Raw genomic sequence first — 21606 nt, 5'->3', positions numbered from 1 at the left:
GGCAACTTTGTATCAGTTCATCTAATCTTCTTTGAAACAATGCAACAAGCTGCATTGTCTCAAAGAGGAGCAAAATGTAGACACCTAAAATTGTCCTATCTAATTAAGTAAATGTCTTTATTTATTTAATTATCTTAGCCTAATTCTTCTATTAATTAAATAAATGTTTATTTATTTAATTAATTCATTTATCCTCTTCTAGCCTTATTTCTCATTTAAATAAATACCTTTATTTATTTAAATTATCTTTTTTCCTAAATTAAATAAATACTTTATTTATTTAATTGATCCCACTTCCTCTATTAATTAAATAAATATTTATTTATTTAATTTACTCATTATGCTTTTCTACCCATGACACATGTCATTCATCTCTTAATTCCTACACTACCTACCCTCTCATTATTTTCTTATTTTCTCTACCTACCCTCTAATCATAGACGACCATTTATCTTTTACACCTCTCAATCTTATCCCTTCATTTCTTACAGTGTCTTCTATATAAGGAGATGCTTCCTTTATTATCAACCCCTGGACATATACATTCTAATCAAGCATCCTAGCATTCGAATTTTTATATGCGATCAAGCCTACTTGCAACCACATTTCCATTCTTTGTTGAGCTCTTGTGCACACATAAAATCTAAGAGCAAATATATCAAGCAAGATCAATAGAGATAGGAAGAATGGAGATCCAAACCCTATTGGACATGTGATAGTATAAACTTTGTGATTTCATTTGATTTGCATTTTCTTAGGTAATCTTCATATGTTATGGTGGATCTTTGTTGTTGTTAGGCTAGGGTTTTGTGGTTGAATCCATTTAGTCTTTCAATATTGTTGTTTCCACTTTCACCATATACAATATGAAGATGTTCTTCGAAAAAGAGGTAAATCCTATGACGATTTAAAATGGGTATGACCACTCTGCTCTTTCTAAACTTTACCCCATTGTTAGTTATTTTGTGATGAAGTATTTAACTTTAGAAGGTTTGTATACTACAGTGTATGGATATCATTTTCTTATTCTCAACCATATAAGACATGGTGAGAAAATAAACCTTCCCTCTTTTTTGTACTCATCCTTAGAATCTTGTATCCATAATGGAGCTAACCCTCTAATCCATCAAGGTATAATTTATCTGCTCTATAAATTTTCCTTTGAACACTATCCTAGCCATAGCCGTTTTCTTTCATCAGCTAGTAGTGATGAACCCTTCAAGAAAAAGAGGATGTTTCGACTAAGATGGAGCTAATTGTCTCCAAACCCTATCGCTCGCCTGAATCCACTCCCTCAGTCAAGCCCAAAGGCAAGAAAATCCTTATGCTTCAAGAAATTGTGTCCCTAGAAGTGGCCCTTCTCAATGTTAAATTGTTAATCCCGATAAAATAAAAATGGACACCCCAAATAATACCCCTGGAAAATCCAAAAAAAACTAATAAAGAGTCGGCTAGAAAGAGAATTACTATTGACCTTGATCTGCATGACTAGAAGAATGTGGAATAAATGACTTCTAGACAGGAGAGAAAAGAAAGCATCTTAGGGGAGAGAAGATCAGCTAGATTAAGAGCAAATGAGAGAAAATGCAAATTGGATAACAAAGAATTGGCAAAAAATCTGGAGGAATTCTACAAACTCGAAGAAAACAAGGAGACCTCCATTGATAACTCGGATGATGAAGACTTTCAGGTGGAGGAAGAGGACCCTGATGAAAAATGTAAAGAAGAGATGGAAGAAGAAAGTCAAAAGGAAGAGGATAGTGAAAAGGAGGAGGATTCTGATAATCTTGACCAAAGTCCCGTGGTGCCTAACCATCCAAATGATGAAGAAATGGTCCCCTATTCTCAAGATTCTCCATCTGAAAATGAGAACAATAGGGATGTACTTGAGCAAATGAAGCAGCTAAAAGAGAGAGTTGTTAACCTAGAAGAGACGAACAAGGAGCGCACATAGAAATTTGACAATCTCTATAATACCTTCAGCTCGCTTTGTTGCATTACTAATTGTGTTATGAATAAAGTTGTCAAGGGTTTGGTGTTGGGACATGGAAAAATTAAAAAAAAATACGGACAGGAAGAGAAAGAAGCTTACGATGGAGACAGGCAGATGGACACGTGAGAAAGAAACTTAAATAAGGATTAGCTCCTCTATGCTTTATGTTTCCTTTTTTTTGCTTGTGTTTTTTATTATGATCTTTAGATGGTTATTGTGCTTGGGTTTTTCATTATGATCTTTAGATGGTTTTTAAACAAATGGCTCTCCTACATAAAGATTATTTCTCTACTTTAATTTTATTTTTAAATTTTATTTTATTTTTATTATTTTGCTAATTGTTTAAAAGACAACTTTTTATTTTATTTATTTCTTTAATTTTATTTTTTAAATTTGTTTAATTTTTTAATTTAATAATTATTTAACAAACAAGATTTCTTATTTTATTTATATGAGATTTACTGTTTTCAAATAAAAAGAACAAATAGATCCATTACTTAAAAATTACTTTATCTGCCTTAATTTTATTTTTACAATTATCCACATATTTTACATACAATTTTTAAACCAAATAATCAAATCTGTTTAAAGGGATAATCTAACGTAGCAGTCCCAAATGCTTGGAATGCATGCAGACAATCCCATGCAACAGTTATGACTTTCATAGGAATTTTCTTTACACTTACAAAATTTACTGTAAGATTTATTACCGTCTTTAATCATTTAGTGCCATCAAATTTTAGATCTTCAACAGATAACATTGGCATTTCTTTTTTAATTACCGAAGAAAATTTGTTCTGCAGAATAAGTTTTAGTTTCATGAGAATTCTCTTTTTAGTTGATTGCAGCGGACTTAGCATTTAAGAATCAGTTTTTAGTTGATGAAACGGAGATAAAATTTGATTCCTTCAAACAACACTTTCAAACTTATAGAGATTGGCTGCAGACAGTAAGTCTTTCAAAAAGAGTTGTGTTGTTAATTATCAAATATACCCATATTAAAAAACATAGGAGGCCAAATATCACTCCCAAGAACCAACAGTAATCTCAAAAATCTTTATCATGGTTCAAAACCATTATTACAACTATTTTTAAGACTTAATAGTAGCATGCATGTGTGGACTATCTCATTATTTAAACCCAATTTTAACGATCTAATTAACATCAACTCTTATCTATCAGATCATAAATTTAATATCTATGTACAAATCAAAATATTAATATTTAACAAGAAGCATCATATGTATAAAATAAATTAAAAAGAAATTAAAATATATGTACTAGTTTTTAAATAGACATGTAGATCTTGATTATTTAAAATTAACTCAATACTTAATTAAAAACAAACTTTAAAATCTAGTGAAAGAGTTTAAATTTGATATTTTTCTCCATCAATCTTGTGTTAACAAGCGTGTTTCTTCTCTATCTTGTGTTTGGCTTGTTTTCTCTTAAATTTTTGGATTATTTCTGTATTTACTAATTTTAACATTTAATCTTAGTACAATTATTCTCCATTATGTTGAAAATATTTTAGCACATAAGAAAATGGAGAGTAGGGGAGGGAGCAGTTGTGGATCGGGAGCTAGGATTTGACAAGAGAGGGAGATATAGGGGAAGATGTAGAGGGAGATGGGGAAGCTATTGACAAGTTTTTTTGGCTCCTCTTCTTCTCGACATTGTTTCTTTGGCAGAGGGAGATGGGGAAGTTGATGTCAGGGGTTTTTGGCTCTTGTTCTTTGTGATATTGTTTTTTGGCCACTTGTTGATGACATGCATGGGTTTATCTTTGCCTTGCTTCTCATGGCTTGCTCTGGATGGAGGGTTGTTGAGGAATGGAGACTTATTTTCTCTATTTTATACTTGTCCATCCTGACTATTGGGGTGTTGTGCTCCCAGTTTGTTATTTCTTTGGGATGCTACCTTCCCTTTTGGGAGGTGTTTCTACTCCATGTTTTGTCCATTAGGTAGTACCCTAGGTACTGTGATGGTGTCCCCTTTGTTTTTGTTTCTATATCTACATGTGGGTTTGAATGTAGCCTTGCTCTTCTAACATTTAAGTTTCCTGGTGTGGCTTCTTTCAAGATCTTTTCTATTTACGGTAGGTAGGACCCTGGGTACTGTGATGGTGTCCCCTTTATATTTATTTCTATATCTACATGTGGGTTTGAATTTAGCATTTCTCTTCTAACATCCAAGTTTCCTGGTGTGGCTTCTTTGTGGATATTTTCCATTTGTGGGTGTTTGTGGTTCGTGATGAAGGTTTCTGCCTACTGTGTTTTGTGCCCTCGATGTGTCTAGGTCCATTCTACTGGGTGTGCTTGTGGGTTGGTGTGTTTCCTATCTTGTGTTTCTTGAGAAGGGCTAGACTCTTTCTTGCAGACCTGTGGAAAACATCAATTTGGCCCCTTCTCTTTTGGTGCATGTTGGGGTTAAGCCCTTTGTCACATTGTCCTCTTGGCTTGTGTATAGTGGTGGAAGATCTTTGTGAGTTATATTTGAGGCCTACCTCATGGTATGCTCATGTTTGATTCCCCACCCCTTTCTTTTTCCTTTACCCCTATATATTGTGGCTTGATGGTGCATTCTCACGCTTCTGTGAGATCTATTTCACCCCATGTCACCATGTGGCGGATTAAGTCTATTTTTTAATTATTTTTAAGCAAGAAAGGTGTCCCCATGTAATTTGTTAATTATAGGAAAAGGAAAATTCAGAATCTTTTCCTACTTTTGCGGAGCAGCTGCTGGTTAACAATTGAAAATAAGCTAAAGAAAAAAGGAGGGGCTAGAAATAAGCAACTAAAATAACACATGGCTTCTTTCCATTTTTTTAATTTCCTATTTATTTGCAATAATTTTTGCCTCTAGATTTTATTTGAATGGAATATTAGTAAAAATTTATTTTAAAATATTATTGAAAAGGACCGTTTAAAAACCAGCACCAAATTTGATTGTCCATGGGGTTGCCAGCTCCACAAATTTCTACCCAGAAACTTGAGCAGCAGTTGCTAGCCAAAATAAGCTAAGAAACCACATGGGCACCTACTCTCAGGGGCCATTGTTGACTCTACTTTCATTGAGGGACTCATTTTTGGGCCTTTTTCTATGGTTGTTGTGTGGCTATGTGCTTTGGTGACTGCTCCTTGGGGTTTCTGTTTGGTGATGGGATTTGAGTGGATGGCTGGTGGCTGATCCTTTTTAATCTAATGTTAGGATATATGTCTATTGTATGTGTATAATTAACTATTAAAATGATTAAATTGAAAGTCTTGAAAATGTAATTGAAATGCTTAAATGAACATAACAATAATAAAGCGATGAATTAACAAAGAAAGAAAGAAGAGAGAATATACAAATATAAGTTGATAATGGAGTTCACCACTATGGCTACATGTTCAGGCCACTCTCCAACAAAGTGAGCAATACTTGATTATGCTCCAACAATAGTTAGAAGGTCTTCAGCTTGCACAAGTTTCAAGTGTCTTGGTTACAACGAGTACAAAGTCCTTCTCTTTCAAATGCAATAGCAAGACATTAGTCTTCCAACTTGAATAGAGATGAACACTCAAGCTCTCTAAAAAATTCTCTCACAAATCACTACTAACTCAAACTTCCCACATACCCCTCTTTTTATAAACCATTTTTTCCCAATTTGGCTGAAAACCAATTCTTTTTGCAAATTTCCTTATATCTTCCATTTACAACCTTAAATCTTGAAAAGCCCCTTCAATTAACATCAAAATCCATATTACTCTTAAATTTTAACCATACCTTGTTAAAATGTATGGCTTATATTAATTAAGCCTTAAAATATAGCCTTCGGGTATTTATTGAATCCCTTATTAATCGAGTTAGGCATTTGAGGTTAAAATTTTGTTTTGATGCTTGATAGTTGGGGGGCTTGGGATTGGCCTAAGCTTTGCACTCGTGGGTTTTACCTCATTCAAAATATTTTATTTATGGACTTGGTAGCTAAAATTGCAAGATTCATGTGGGATTCTTTGGTCTACAGATGCTAACAGGAGTTGGGTGGTCAGTTGTTTGACCCCCACCAAGCTCCACTATGAATCTCTTTTTTTGTCAAAACAAACTCACACCCATAAGTAAAGAAAGGGCATAGTGATGAGGAAAGTTTGTAGTGGATGTGAGGTTGGGGGTTCGATTTGCCCAACCATGTTTTGACCAAAATATCTATTGCATAGAGGTGCCACGTGGAACATCTACAACTATCTATTTTTGTGAAACATCTATCCACTTGGATCAATTTTCCTTGTGGATCAGGGCTCCTCTATTTTTGTTCTTTTGGTCCTATTGAGGGGGGTTTATTGGGAAAGAATATGTTATTTTGGTCCTATTGAGGCGGGCTTGTTGGGAAGGGTTTTGGAGGTGTTGTTTATCCTACTGCTTCAATTGGCCATATGGAGGTGGGTCTTGAAGATTTTGTGTTTAGGAAGCTCCTTCTTGAAGGGTGTGTGAGGGGGGGGGATTGTTTTCTCTTTAGGATGGTGGTGTTCTTCGTAGTGGTTACTCTTCTTTTACTAGAGTTGATGGACTTTGGGTAGGTGTTGTGGGTTGGTTACCCTATGGGGATTTAACTAAAGATGACTCTATTTGTCATGTGTCTACTGTGGTGTTGGATTCTTATTGTTGCTAGAAGATGATTTCTTTCTAGAGGACTTTCGCTTTTGTCCCTTGCTCTCCCTATCTTCAAATTTTCCTTGTGGGGCTATTTCCTACAAGACGTCTTATTTTGAGTAGGTGTTGGATTCATTTAATCTTTATTTTTTTATCTGTGGATTTCTCCCCTATATTTTTCCTTATTAGGACTTTATTACTGTAGACACCTAAAATTGTCATGTCTAATTAAATAAATATTTTATTTATTTAATTACTTTAGCTTAATTCTTCTATTAATTAAATAAATCTTTATTTATTTAATTAATTCATTTATCCTCTTCTAGCCTTATTTCTCATTTAAATAAATACATTTATTTATTTAAATTATCTCTTTCCTAAATTAAATAAATATTTTATTTATTTAATTGCCCTACTTCTTCTATTAATTAAATAAATCTTTATTTATTTAATTAATTCATTAACCTTTTCTACACATGACACATGTCATTCATCTCTTATTTCCTACACTACCTACCCCTTTCATTATTTTGGTATTTCTTATACCTACCCTCTAATCCTAGCCGACCTCTCTTTTTACACCTCTCAATCTTAACCCTCCATTCTCTATTGTGTCTTCTATTTAAGGAGATGCTTTCTTCATTATCAAACCCTAATGACTAAGGACTAATTTTGGGAGGACTTGGCTACACTACGATCCTACTTGCAACCACATTCCGTTCTTTGTTGAGCTCTTGTGCATACAAAAATCTGAGAGCAAGCATATCAAACAAGATCAATGGAGATAGGAAGAATGGAGATCAAAACCCTAGTGGACATGTGATGGTATAATCTTTGTGATTTTTTGAGTTATTTTGCATTGTCTTAGGTTATCTTCATATGTTATGGTGGATCTTTGTTCATTGTTAGGCTAGGGTTTGGTGGTTGAATCCATTTTAGTCTTTCAATATTGTTGTTTATTGCTATCCATTTTCACCATATACATTTTGGCACGCCCGGTGGGACTCTTGTCCCTTTGCATTTAACATTTTGTTGCAGATTTTGCATTTTTGAAGTTGCAGATCGGACGATTTCGACGACATTTTAGGTTTTTTTCGCGTCTGCGAGTGTTCGGATCGCGTTTTTGTATTTCAGAGGCATCTGTGACATATTTTATCGCGTCTGTGTTTCTATCATTTTCTATTTTTGCAGGTTTCCGAAAGTCGCGTCTGTGATCCCGAATCGCGTCTGTGAACCCTCTGATCGCGTCTGCAGAATAAAAAGGCGTCTGTGTTCTGAAATCACGTCTGCGAATCACAGAGCCGCGTCTGTGTCGGACAGATGCGTCTGTGTCTGGTATAACAGCGTCTGTGCATTCTGTTTTGCAAAATTTTTTTCAAGTTTTTCGATTCGGGTTTTCGGATTTTGTACTTAGGGTTTCAGATCTGGTTTATTTTTGGCTAACCTTTGCAGATCTAGCTAACCTGGTTTGTGCAGCTTGCTTTGGAGACAAATACGTTTTTGTTGAAGGCCCCTTTTCACAAAGTCTTTTTGGGTTTTCTTATAATTTACCTAACTTGTGTGCTTGCAGGAAGGGGTTATCATTTGAAACAACCCAAACTACTAACAATTTTGTTGCAGGGCCTTAGCTAGGGTTTTTGTAATTTTATTTGTGTGCCTTGTCTTCATAGCTTAGCAAACACTTCAATTGGTGCACTAAAATTGAACCATTGTCTTTTGTGTCTTGAGCAATAGGCTCTTTTTGTTTATTCTTTAGAGGGCCTGTCTTCCCGTGTGGTCATTAGGACTACTAGTGAGAAGAGAATGACCCAAGTGGTAGCAAAAGAAAAGCCATCTTCTTCCAAGCCACTATAATCAAATGTATTCATGGTGAAAACTATGAATAACGTGTGCTGATTAGTTCATACCGACACTATGTCTCCCCATAAACCCGTTTGATCAAATTTATTTGATCATTTTTAGGGCGTAACCCCTACCGGCTGGGAGCCTTCTGTATTTACAGAGCTGAAAGTGCCGCATGTATGGCCACACGAGCGGATGCCCTTACTAGTACCTCATTGTTTTAGATGCCCAAATCCTTCTAGTTGTTGAGGCAGGAGGTCGGACCTCTGGTAGCGGCCCACACACATACGGTTCTTAGTAGAGATACAAAGTTCGCCATGGGGAGTTTTCATGGGGACTGATGCTTGGCTGACCCGGGAAGTGAGTGCCGAGGGTGGAGCCAGTGAGGTCAAGCATCTAAGTATCCGCTCTGAATAGCGTAGCCTCGGGGGTAAAACCCCATGTGGGATCAACAATTATTGTCCTGGCCAGCCATAAGAATTGTGCTTGACTTATGATAAACACTCAAACAATCAAGACAAAACAGCAAAACATTGTGTCTTTTGTGTCTTCAAGTGTATGCAAAAACTTTTTACATCAAACAACACACTTTTTGGAGTCTAAACAGTCTGCAAACATTGGGTCATCAACACTATGTCCTCTTGTCACGAAAAACAGTCGAAAAATCAGATTTGGTCACAGCAAAACAAATTCACAGATAGGAAAGATTGCACTAAGGTTACAGAAACGCGTCTGTGTCTGTTAAAACCGCGTCTGTGTCTGATAAACGCGTCTGTGAAGTACAGAATAGCGTCTGTGTTTTTATCAGCGTCTGTGTCGAACAGAGACACGTCTGTGTCTGGAAATAGCGTCTGTGAAGTGTACAGGCGCGTCTGTGTCCACAATTGCAAAAATCTGTCAGTCTTAGCAAACATCAACAGGAAATCTCAGAATCACGTTTGTGTCAAACAGAATAGCGTCTGTGTCTTAAAACCGCGTCTGTGAAGTATACAGAGGCGTCTGTGTCAGGATTTGAAAAAAGTTTAACAGTCAAGCAAACAAAGAAATCAGTTTCGGCACACTTGAGCTTCCTAGGTTATCTCTTCAGGTTCATCTAGCATTCAGCCTGTTCTAAGGTCTTACACAGTCCATCATTGCTTCATACCTCATTTTACAGTCATACTTGTCTAAACCTTGAGTCAAAAGGTCACTTGCTTGTCCTCATCATACTTTGTCAACACACTACATACTACAACACTTTGCTAAGTGGTCCCTCATCAAGGTTTCTTACCTTTGGGTCTCATTTGGTCTTACTTAGAGTCAAGGTCAGCTTACCTCATCAAGAGAAACTATCCTCTCTTTGGAAGTCACACCTACTCTACAACATACATATTTGGTCTTACACTTTGGACATTGCAAGTAAACTTCAGATTCATTTACACTCCATACAACTCTTGGTCTTACATACTCTTGTCATTTTCGTCTAAGTCTCTCACATATTGGTCTAACACCTAGTTCATGGTTGAAACCCGTCTTCAAAAATCTAGGAGAAAAGCTAAAGAAGCTCAAGGACCCGTAAACATGAGTTCTTATGAGTATGACAATGATGTCTTCTACAATCCTGAGCACACTACATTACCAGACATGAATGTTTATAGACACAATCCAAATATGGAAAGCGCAAACGCTATACACAACGCTACACACAATGATAATGTGGACAATTCTTCAATACTATCAACAGACATACAAGAATCTATAATGGATCCTCAATTCAATAGATTGGTTGAAGAGATAATGAGGAGAGATCGTCAATACTTTCTAAACATGATGGCACAAAGTGGAGCTAAGATACCACATGATTTTGACTTATCTCAACTTATGGAAAGTAGACCTTCACAACAAACTCAACCAAATAGTGGAGGACCAAATAATATGATGCCGGAGTCACCATCAGTTTTGCTTCAGAAACCAGCAATCCCACATACACAAGCTCAAATGCACGATACTTACACTCAAAGACCATCATGGAGGCCTTATGTTCAAACACATGCTCAAGATATGGGTCAACCAAGACAAATGGATACTCAAGGACTTCCTCAAAATTTTGACACAAGGAGACCTCATGCCAAAATTGGGGGCAACACAATGGAAAATGAAAGGCCCATTGAATATGGTTTATACACACAAAACAGATATGGGGTTCCTCAACAAGAAATTATGCCAAGTGCTCCATACATGTCGCAACAATATAGACCTCCATATGGACATGTCTACGATCAGTATCATCCATACATGCAACAAGCTCCTCCTCAAATGGGTGTTTCAAACATGGGATATGCTACAAGAAATCCATCTCCTCCCAAAAATAATTTGGAGCAACAAATTAGAGATCTACAAAAGAAAGTGGAAGACATGGGCACATCAAAACCCACATATACTATGAGAGATATATGCCCTTATCCCTTTGATAAGAGCATTCCAATGCCTCCGTTTCCTCCGCACTTTGCAACACCGAAATTTGACAAATATAGAGGGAGAGGAGATCCCAAGGCACACATAAGACAATTCTTCACAGCTTGCATTGAGGTAGCGGCAGAAGAAACATACTTAATGAGGTTGTTCCCACAGAGCTTAGGAGATCAAGCGATGGAATGGTTTTCTCAATTACCTCCTGGTATTAAGTCATGGGGTGACTTGGCAGAGGCATTCATTCAACATTTCTCTTACAACATTGAAACAGATGTCTCAGTTACTACCTTGTGCAATACGAAACAAAAAGAAGGAGAATCTTTTGCGTCATTTTTGCAAAGATGGAGGAACTTAGCTAGCAGATGCTCTTGTGAAATCCCGCAAAAACAAATGGTGGAAATGTTCACACAAAATGTTAACAAGGCTATTGGTTATGATCTCAGAAAAGCTTGTTTGTCTACATTCAAGGATGTCATTGAAAAGGGCCTAGCAACAGAAAGAGTCTTAATTGAACAAGGAGTTATCAAACTATTCAAAGAAAACAAAGAGGACTTTAAGGGAAAAGACAAACCAAAGTTTTGGAACAAGAACAAGAACACAGTTAATGATGGTGTTGTTGATGCTAACACAGTGAGACCAAAGTTCATCTTTTCTGGATCAAATTCTACCAACAATCAAGTGAACAATCAAATGGCTGCTAGACCACGAAGGAAGTACACTCCATTGGGAGAACCACTTGAATCAGTATTCAAAAAGCTTGTAGCAAACAAAGTGATCACAGTCCCAGATTTTCCTCCATATGAACCAAAGGTCAAACCGAATTGGTGGAATGATGATGAATATTGTGAATTTCATAAGAGCAAGGGTCACAAGACAAGTAATTGCCATCGATTGAAAAACATTGTACAGGATCTCATTGACAGAGGAGATATTGAGATTGAGGGACATTCATCTAACCAAGAGCATGAGGTGTTTAAGGAACCATTCCCAAAACATGACAAGGGAAAAGGAAAAGTCACAGATGATCAAGCCAATTACACTAGAACATCTTACAATTAGGATTCCACTATTAATCACATCTCAATGGACAATCATATTTCTACCATTACTATCAAAAATAAAAATCCTGAGAATCCTCCTCAGCGACCTAAAATTGTTCTAAAAGGTGTGGGATCTTCATCCGAAGCTACCTCTGAATGTCATGTTACAACTCGTCGAGGTAAGATCACATTGCCAGGAACCTCTTCTAAGAATACCAATCTTCCGTCAACTAAGCCTGAGTACAATCTTGTAGAGCAATTAGGGAAAACACCCGCACTCATCTCTATTCTTGAGCTCTTACGTATATCTCCTGCACATAAAGCTGTCCTTGACAAAACCTTGAGAGATACTGCTGTCCCTACGGATCTAAACGTGGATCAGTTTCAAGCCATGGTGGGATACCTATCCGTTCCACACTCCCTCACATTCACAGAAGCCGATGACGCCTCCATAATTCAGCCTCACAATGCACCTCTACATATTGAAGCCTTCATACATAAACACCGAATAAAACGAGTCCTGATAGATGGAGGAGCAGGTCTTAATATTTGTACATTGAGCACCATCAGACAATTGGGATATTCTGACAAAGCTGTGAATGCTACAAACCAAATCACTATTAAGGCTTATGATGATGAAGAGCGCTCGTCCAAGGGCACGGTCATCTTACCACTCAGAATAGGGCCAGTAACAAAGGACGTGATTTGTCAAGTCCTGGATCTAGACCTCACGTATAACATATTGCTAGGACGTCCATGGATTCATGAAATGAGAGCGGTCCCATCAACATACCATCAGTGCATAAAATTTCCTCATAATGGAGTCGAGGTAACGGTCAATGGTGATCCAAATCCATTCATATATTGCAATAACTTGAGATCACATACTGAGATTATCATTCCCAGCAATCGTGAGGCTACTCCTTCTTCAGCATATATCGATCCTGAGTCATTAAAGCCCTCGACATCCAAACAAGGTGAACTTAGAGCCAAGTTTCAAGACAAAGGCATGGGAGAATACACTCTGAATCAAACAATGTTCTTACGACAAGTCATGAACTCCCCCAAGGAATATGGGAGACCACATCCAAATAAGCAAATCTCCATCATGCTCCTCAAATGGGATCCTACCGTCTTTCAAAAATGGGGCGAACTAGAGGAAGAAAGTTTATATAAAATGCTATATAAGGACGCTGAAGATGATACACATGATCAAATTATAATACCCTGTGAAAACTATGGTAAAGGTTTCAAAATTCTGCAGAGATTCGGGTATGATGGAAAAAGTCCTCTCGGACTGCGCAAAGAAGGTGTCATGGAGCCTCTGCAACCTGAGCTAACTACAAGAAGGGAACGCTCTAAGGGGCTTGGTTTTCTAAACCCCAAGATTCAAAACAAGAGAACAAAACAGATATGGCGAGTCAAAGTGGCTGAAGTTCAACAAGAGGATAATTATTCCACAGACTCCAATGAGTGGGAATGGGGTTCAGACAAATCCTCCAGCGATTATGAACTCAATGAGACATTTAGAGAGCCAGATGAACCTACAGAGGAGGAGGAGTTTTACAAGAAATTCAGAGTTGGTCAAGAACCGACCCATAAGGATCCCGCACAAGCTTCGTTTCAGGGCCCTAGGTCAGGATCACATAGGATGAGGACACCTGTCCCTGAGGGTGCTACTAGTGATGATAATTTGGACTCACTCACGATCGACACTGATGAGGAGAGTGCCATTGACGACCTCGATGACTACCTTGACATACCTGAATATAACCACATCTTCACTATTAGCCTTGCGGATTCTAAAAACACTAAAGACCTTCCCCTTGTTCACCCCCAACTCATTGACTGGGATCAGGATGGACCACCACAGATCGATACATTTCAAAATGACGAAGCTATTGTGGATTATCTTGGCATTCGCGATGATCTTCCTCTTGGAGACCATAAAGCAGGATATGCCATAGAGCTAAATAACATGGCATACTTTGGTGAGGGTGTCGGGCCTTCTAGTCGCAAAAATGTGAAAATAAAGACAAAACAAGGGTCTTATGGCGAAAACCACACTGTGGCGCTCTCTGACTCTAAAAAAGTAAAAAGAAAGGACGTATCTGAGGGTGAAAACCTCTCTGAGGCGCCCGAAGATGGAAGGCTTGACATTCTCCCCGCATCATACGAGGAAAAATCATCCATGTTGGTAGAGGAGACTATAAAGACAAACATTGGTACAGCCGAGGTTCCACACAACATATTTTTGGCTCAATCATTGACAGAGGCCGAGAAAGCAAGGTTCATAAGCTTCTTTAAGGAACGACAAGTCAACTTCGCATGGTCTTATGCTGATATGCCTGGACTAGACCCCGACTTAGTAATGCATCATTTAACAGTCAAACCGGGGGCAAAACCAGTAAAACAGAAATTGAGAAAAATGCATCCACAGGTGGCATTATTAGTCAAGGCAGAGCTGGAGAAATTACTAGATGTCGGATTCATACGCCCAATTGATTATCCTGAATGGATCTCCAATTTAGTACCTGTCAGCAAACCAGATCGCAGCATCCGAATATGTACAGACTTCAGGGATATCAACAAGGCTTGTCCGAAGGATGATTTCCCATTACCAAACATTGATTTAATTGTTGATCTCACAGCAGGCCATGAGATGTTATCTTTAATGGACGGATTCTCTGGATATAATCAGATCAGGATTGCACCTGAAGATCAACATAAAACATCATTCACTTGTCCATGGGGAACCTTCTGCTGGAATGTCATGCCCTTTGGGCTGAAAAATGCAGGTGCCACGTATCAACGAGCCATGACGACTATCTTCCATGATCTCATGCATGTAAAGGTGGAAGATTATGTCGACGACCTTTTGGTTAAATCAATAGACAGAAATACACACTTGGACATACTTTCAGTTGCTTTCGATAGGCTAGAAAAATACAAGGTAAGATTAAACCCAAAGAAATGTGTCTTTGGAGTAACCTCCGGGAAGCTCCTAGGATTCATTGTGTCTAAAAGAGGAATAGAAGCGGATCCAGCAAAAGTCAAGGCTATCTTGGACATGCCGCCACCCAAGAATATCAGTCAACTTCGGTCTTTACAAGGGAGACTCCAGTCCATACGAAGATTCATAGCACAACTTGCAGATAAGTGTAATCCTTTCCAGCACCTGCTACACAAAAACATTAAGTTCAAATGGGACGAGAACTGTCAACAGGCTTTTCAGGCACTTAAAGACTATCTTTTGAACCCGCCAGTTTTGATGCCACCAATTCCGAATCAACCATTGCTACTTTACATATCAGCTACTCCAACAGCACTGGGGGCACTATTAGCACAGCAAATACCTGACGGCAAGGAAAAAGCAGTCTACTATATCAGTCGCACATTGGTGGGATATGAGCTCAACTACACACCAATTGAGCGTGCATGTCTCGCTGTGGTCTTCGCTTCACAAAAATTACGACATTATATGCTCACTCACAAGACCAAGTTGATTGCCAGAATTGATCCACTAAAATATCTGCTCAACAAAGCTACACTTACTGGGCGACTGGCCAAGTGGGTAATGATTTTGAGTGAATTCGACATTGAATACGTGGACAGAAAAGCAATCAAAGGACAAGCCATCGCAGATCAACTGGCAGATGCTCCCATGATAGATGATGTTCCTCTACAGTCAGAATTTCCAGATGAGTCCATTCTAACAATATCACCTGCAAAGCCATGGCAACTATACTTTGATGGCTCATACACACAGCACGGGGCAGGAGCGGGTATACTCTTTATAACTCCCCAAGGCGATTCTATACCAAAGTCATACCGCTTATCATTTCCTTGCACCAACAATATAGCAGAATACGAGGCATTAACAACTGGGTTAAGAATTGCAGTTCAGTGGAAGATCCAAGAACTTCGTGTTTTTGGCGATTCTCAACTTGTCATCCGTCAAGCAACTGATGATTATCAAACAAAAGATGAAAAGCTAATGCCTTACAAACAACTGGTAGATGATCTGAAACAACACTTTGCAAAGATAGAGTTTGAGCAGATACCAAGAGAACAGAATCGCGCTGCTGATGCCATGGCTACAATTGCTTCACTCATTGACCTACCACAAAATGAGACCTGTTATGAGATCCTGGTTGACAACCTGCTGATTCCGTCATATGAGATCACTCTCACGGAAATGATATGTGTTGTTGGTCCTGAATCCCAGTTATATGGTTCCATATTCACATACCTTCGCGACAACATCTTACCTCCCGATTTATCGAACAACCAACGCCGCACTTTCATCCGCCAATCCTCCCGATACGTTATCCTAGCTGATATCCTATACCGACGAGGTCTAGATGGCACCCTCCTTAGATGTTTAGAGAGTGACGAAGCTCAGATTGCGTTACGAGAAGTGCACGAAGGGATATGTGGTCCGCATACTAGTGGTCCTACCTTGGCCAAGAAACTCATCAGGACTGGATACTACTGGCCTACTATGGAAAAAGATGCATATCAGTTTGTCAAGAAGTGTAAGCAGTGTCAAATTCATGGAGACCTCATACACGCACCAGCACAAGAACTACAGCCACTTGCATCTCCTTGGCCCTTTTGTCAGTGGGGACTCGATCTCATAGGCAAGATTCACCCTCCTTCTTCCAACGGACATAAATTCATTATCACAGCCACAGAGTATTTCACAAAGTGGATTGAAGCCGTGCCTCTCACGCAAGTTACTGGGAAACAAATCGCTACTTTCATCCTGAACTACATCATTTGCCGATACGGGATTCCTACTTCCATTATTACTGACAATGGGCGTCCTTTCAAGAATCAGGATGTTCGTGAACTCTGTGAGCGATTCCATATCTCTCATCGTTTCTCCACACCATATTACCCCCAAGGTAATGGCCAAGCTGAGGCGTCTAACAAAACAATTCTCAAAATACTTAAAAAGACAGTCGACGACGCTGGCCGTAACTGGCATGTCCAACTCAATCCCGCACTTTGGGCCTATCGTACCAGTGTCCGCACACCTACAGGAGCTACACCTTACTCACTTGTCTATGGTGTTGAAGCCATCTTGCCTATTGAGGTCGAGTTACCTTCTTTACGGGTCTCCTTGAGAAACATAATCAACGATGAAGACTACAGGGTCTCTCGCCTACAAGAACTAGAACTGCTGGAGGAACGACGACACACTGCTTTTAATCATCTCAAGGCTTACCAACAACGAATGAGTCGCAGTTACAATCACAAGGTCAAGCCTCGCACATTTGAGGTAGGTGACTTAGTCCTCAGAGAGAACCCCAAGAATCAGCAAGATAGAGAAAAGAAGGGCAAATTTGAACCCAACTGGCTTGGTCCTTACATCATCACAGCAGCATATGGATCTGGGGCATATCAGCTCTCAACTACAGAAGGTGAATCTTTGGAGGATCCTATCAACAGCATGCACCTTCGCAGGTTCTACACATAAGCTCTTTTTGACTATCCTAATGCAAAAACACAAAAAAAATCAAAAAAAAATTCAAAATACAAAAAAAAATTATAAAAACAAAAAAATTGTTACTTGGTGAAAACCTGGCAAACAGGGGCCTTGTGACAACAAAAAAATTGCAAAATCCAAAAAAGTAAAGAGAAATAATTTCGTCCAACGGTGAAAACCACTTCGGTGGCGCCCTGGGCAAGTACCATGGTGAAAACTGGGTCACCAGCGCCATGCGTAGGGACTTTGCTCCTCCCTCTTTCAGGATTCCCTTTCATTCTTTCACTTCGCACACACTCACGACCAATTCACTCACAATAAACTTACCCATTCCCATCATGGCTTGTTATTGATCTACCCAAGATTGGTTAGCCATTCATAATAAACCCTCCCTTTTCACTCTCTTTCCATCCATAATAAATCAGATCCTATCTGTGACTACGGCCAATTCCTACGTCTAGTAATGGGTGTGGAACTGAGAACATCACATGTTTCGAGGAATACAGTTTCTTTCAGCTCTCTTCAGTCTATCCGCGCACAATTCGCAATAAAGCAACATTTTGCATCGCAGATCCGCAATAAAGTTCCATCTTCTCCACAATAAGGTATCAGTTTCATGGATTCAGTCAGTTTCCAAGGAGACACAGCAGCAACAATGGGCTTCAACAAAATCAAATCTTTTAACAGACTCAGACAACATATGGTTCAGTGCTATCTATCCTTTTTGTGAAAGTGAACATTGTGACCACAATCAAAATTTGACTTAAACAAGTGACAAGAGACACAAACTTGAGGACTACAGTGGATGTGGGTGTCGAGTCTTGGTTTTCTTTTGGTTTTATCTTTTTGGTGACATGTCTTTTAGCTTTTCCGGGATGTCTTTGACTAGAGATTCTATCTCCAGGATGTCTTTGACTAGAAAGGCGAGGATGGGGTATCGTCACTTATTTGCATTTGCTGTCTGTGGATTGTCTTTTAGTAATACTATGACTTGTCTAAGGATATGAGGACACTGTGAGTCTAGTGTGAACTGGGGCATTCCTTGTTTGTGACTGTCTTATCTCCATGCAAACAGGTACAATGACTTTCTGGGCCGAACATATGCCTCGATTGTCATAACCTATTCTGCCATAATAAAGCTCAATGATGATAACGCACAAGAAGCTCTTTCACGTTCATATCTTCTGTCTTCCATCCCCCTTTCTTGATTGACTTCCATTGTCCTTCTCGAGTCCGCGTAGCCCGCTATCACATGACTGAGTATAATGACACACCAAAAACATTTGCATTTCATATAGTTGCACCTGCATCACCACATATAAGCATTTCATACATATAGATATTATAATGGCATCACATCCTGCATACAACACATGTTAGCACATCTCACATTTTCATTATGTAAATAATCATTTGCATCACATACATTTTCATTCGCATCATGCATCACATATACAACATAAAAGAACAAAAATATATGGCCTTGCATCATATAAGCATCCATATCATAAAACATGCATCACATAAGAACATCTCATCACATAAGGTACACATGCATATAGCTGCCGCAAAAGATGAATCATCTCATATATATAATCAATCAAATGTGTCATAATACAATGATGTCAAAAGAATCATATGGCTACAAAAGAATCACCCGCAGGTGTCTACAATACAACAATGATACATCTACTGATACAATGGGAGCCCACTATAGCTATGAGGAACTCCCTCCCTCGGAGCCACCTCGCCTCGATGGAGTCTGAGCTGTAGATGGCCCTGCCCCTGGATCCCCCTGTCCCTCTGGTGGTGGTGGAGGCCCCATAACCCCACCGCTGGATGCCTGTCTCCTGCGGCTCCCTCCCGTAGCCGTCGCTGTGCGCGACGACCTCTGGAAGCTCCTAGCCCGCTGCTCTGCTGGCACGGCTGCATAATATAGATCCCTCCAGTAGGCGATCTCCTCTCCCGCTCGCAAAACATAGGCGTAGCCTGCCCCTGCATCCTCTGCTGCCCGCCTACCTGCCCTCAGAGCTGTCTCGGCCTCGGTATATCTCTGGATGGCCTGATCCCTCTCCCGCTCTGTATCTCGGACCCTGATCCTGAGGTGGTTCCTCTCTCGAACCAAATCCTCAATCTCATCTGCCTGGCCCTGGCAGATCTCCCGCAGCCTCACCACCTCATCCTCCTCGGAGTCTCCGCTCTCCGCCCCTGCCTGTGGCTCCTCCTCTACAGGTGCCTGTCCCTGTGCCTTTGCCTGCACCTGTCCCTGTGCCTGTATAGGTACCTGTGGCTGTACCTGTCTCTGTCCCTCTGGCTGCACCTGTCTCTGTCCCTCTCTGGGACCCTGTGCTGCTGGCACCTGTAGGGGCAGTCCACCCCGTCCTCTCACCACTGGAGCTGCTCTCTCCTGACCTCCCTCCCTCTGAGGTGCTACCCGTCTCTCTCCCACCACTCCCCTCCGCCTCCGCCGGCCCCTACCTGCATCCCCTCCTCCCTCATCATCATCTCCTCCACCCTCTCCATCCACTGGCTCTGCCGGATCTGTCAACCTCGGAAATGGATGCTCTGCCCAGTACGCAGAGTACTCTGCGTCCATCCCTGCATCATCTACCTCTGGCCACATGTCCCATGGCATCGGCATCATCTCCGCTAGCTGCATCACTGCCTGATCATAAGATAGCAGTGGGCCAAACTGCACCTGATCTCTAACTGTACGGGCATACATACCCGAGCCTCGCGGCATCCTCTGAATCCGGCCATACTGCCTGCATACCCTATCCACCAGCTGTCTCTCTAATATATAGGGCGTCCGCCCAATCAGGTACCTGCTCCGGAAGGTGTAGGGCAGCTCCAGTGCATCGTCCCCCCACTCCTCGCACCCCAGGTACGGCCTCCAGATCACCATATCAATGTCATCAATGACTCTCCTCCAGTGCTCCAATCTCCCAATCCGAGGCTGGGATGTGATCATGGCATACAAATGAACAAAACTCTGTCCCTGTCCTCTGCCTCTGAAATGAATCGGCCTCGTCACTGGAAGGTGCTCATAGGCCCACACCTGCAATAGAGTCACACCGCAGCCCAGCCCCACTGATCCGTGGTATACAAACTGATGCAGCTCATAGTACAAATGTGCTAGGACACATGGCCCCCATGCATACCTAGTGTGCTCTGCCATCAGCGTCTCCAAGGCCCCTCCCCAGCCCACTGCCAATCCTCGTGTGGCCCTGTCTGGACACAGGTATCCACTGATAACTCCCCCAATAACTGCCGGCAATGCCAATCCTGTGGCAGTCATGGTGTCCCAGGCTACATGCCCTGCTCTCATCTCCACCTCAGGATCCTGAAAAACCCGTCTCAAGGCCTCCCTGTCACCGTCACGGTCGTAGGGGATCAACTCTCCATCAATAGGAACATGTAATATCCTGTATACATCCTCCAGTGTCACTGTCATCTCACCCATCGGCAGGTGAAACGTGCATGTCTCTGAGTGCCATCTCTCGGCCAATGCAGTCAGCAACCCCATGTTTGCCCGAAACTCGGGCACATAGAGCATATATGTGAGACCCATCTCCTCAATGGAAATCATGTCCTGGATGGACAACTCTGGACGCAGTCTCTGAGTCGATGGGAATCTCTCCCGTGACTCCAACATCGGCAAATACTCCTGCAGTCAAGCAAATCAATCTTGTCAGTTATCGTGGCATTCACTGTTTATCACAAAATGCTACTCGCTACCCAAATGCATATGGCTATCTACCCTAGTGACACTCACTGTTCATCACAAAGTGTTGTTACCTATCCTAGTAGTGCTCACTGTTCATCACAAAGTACTACGAGTGTGACATTCCCTGTTCATCACAAAGTGTCACTCACATTTGCACTCCCTGTTCATCACAAAGTGCTGCATATCCTGGTGCTCCCTGTTCATCACAAAGTGCCTTGATTTATCCTAATCTTCCTAGAGGACCTGCTTGAGTATATCCTCTCAGCAGCTTATCCAATCGACAGCGTATGTTCATCACAGAACTGCCGATTTGACCTAAAGGACTAAAACCATGCATTTAAACACACAAACGCACTTTTTCAACACACACGTGCTTTTAACTCATAAACGCGCTTATAGACTGCATAAACGCGCCTCTGCAACACAG

This window comes from Cryptomeria japonica, chromosome 10, assembly GCF_030272615.1.
Source record: "Cryptomeria japonica chromosome 10, Sugi_1.0, whole genome shotgun sequence".
NCBI classification, from domain to species: domain Eukaryota; kingdom Viridiplantae; phylum Streptophyta; class Pinopsida; order Cupressales; family Cupressaceae; genus Cryptomeria; species Cryptomeria japonica.
This window is presented reverse-complemented; position numbering follows the sequence as displayed.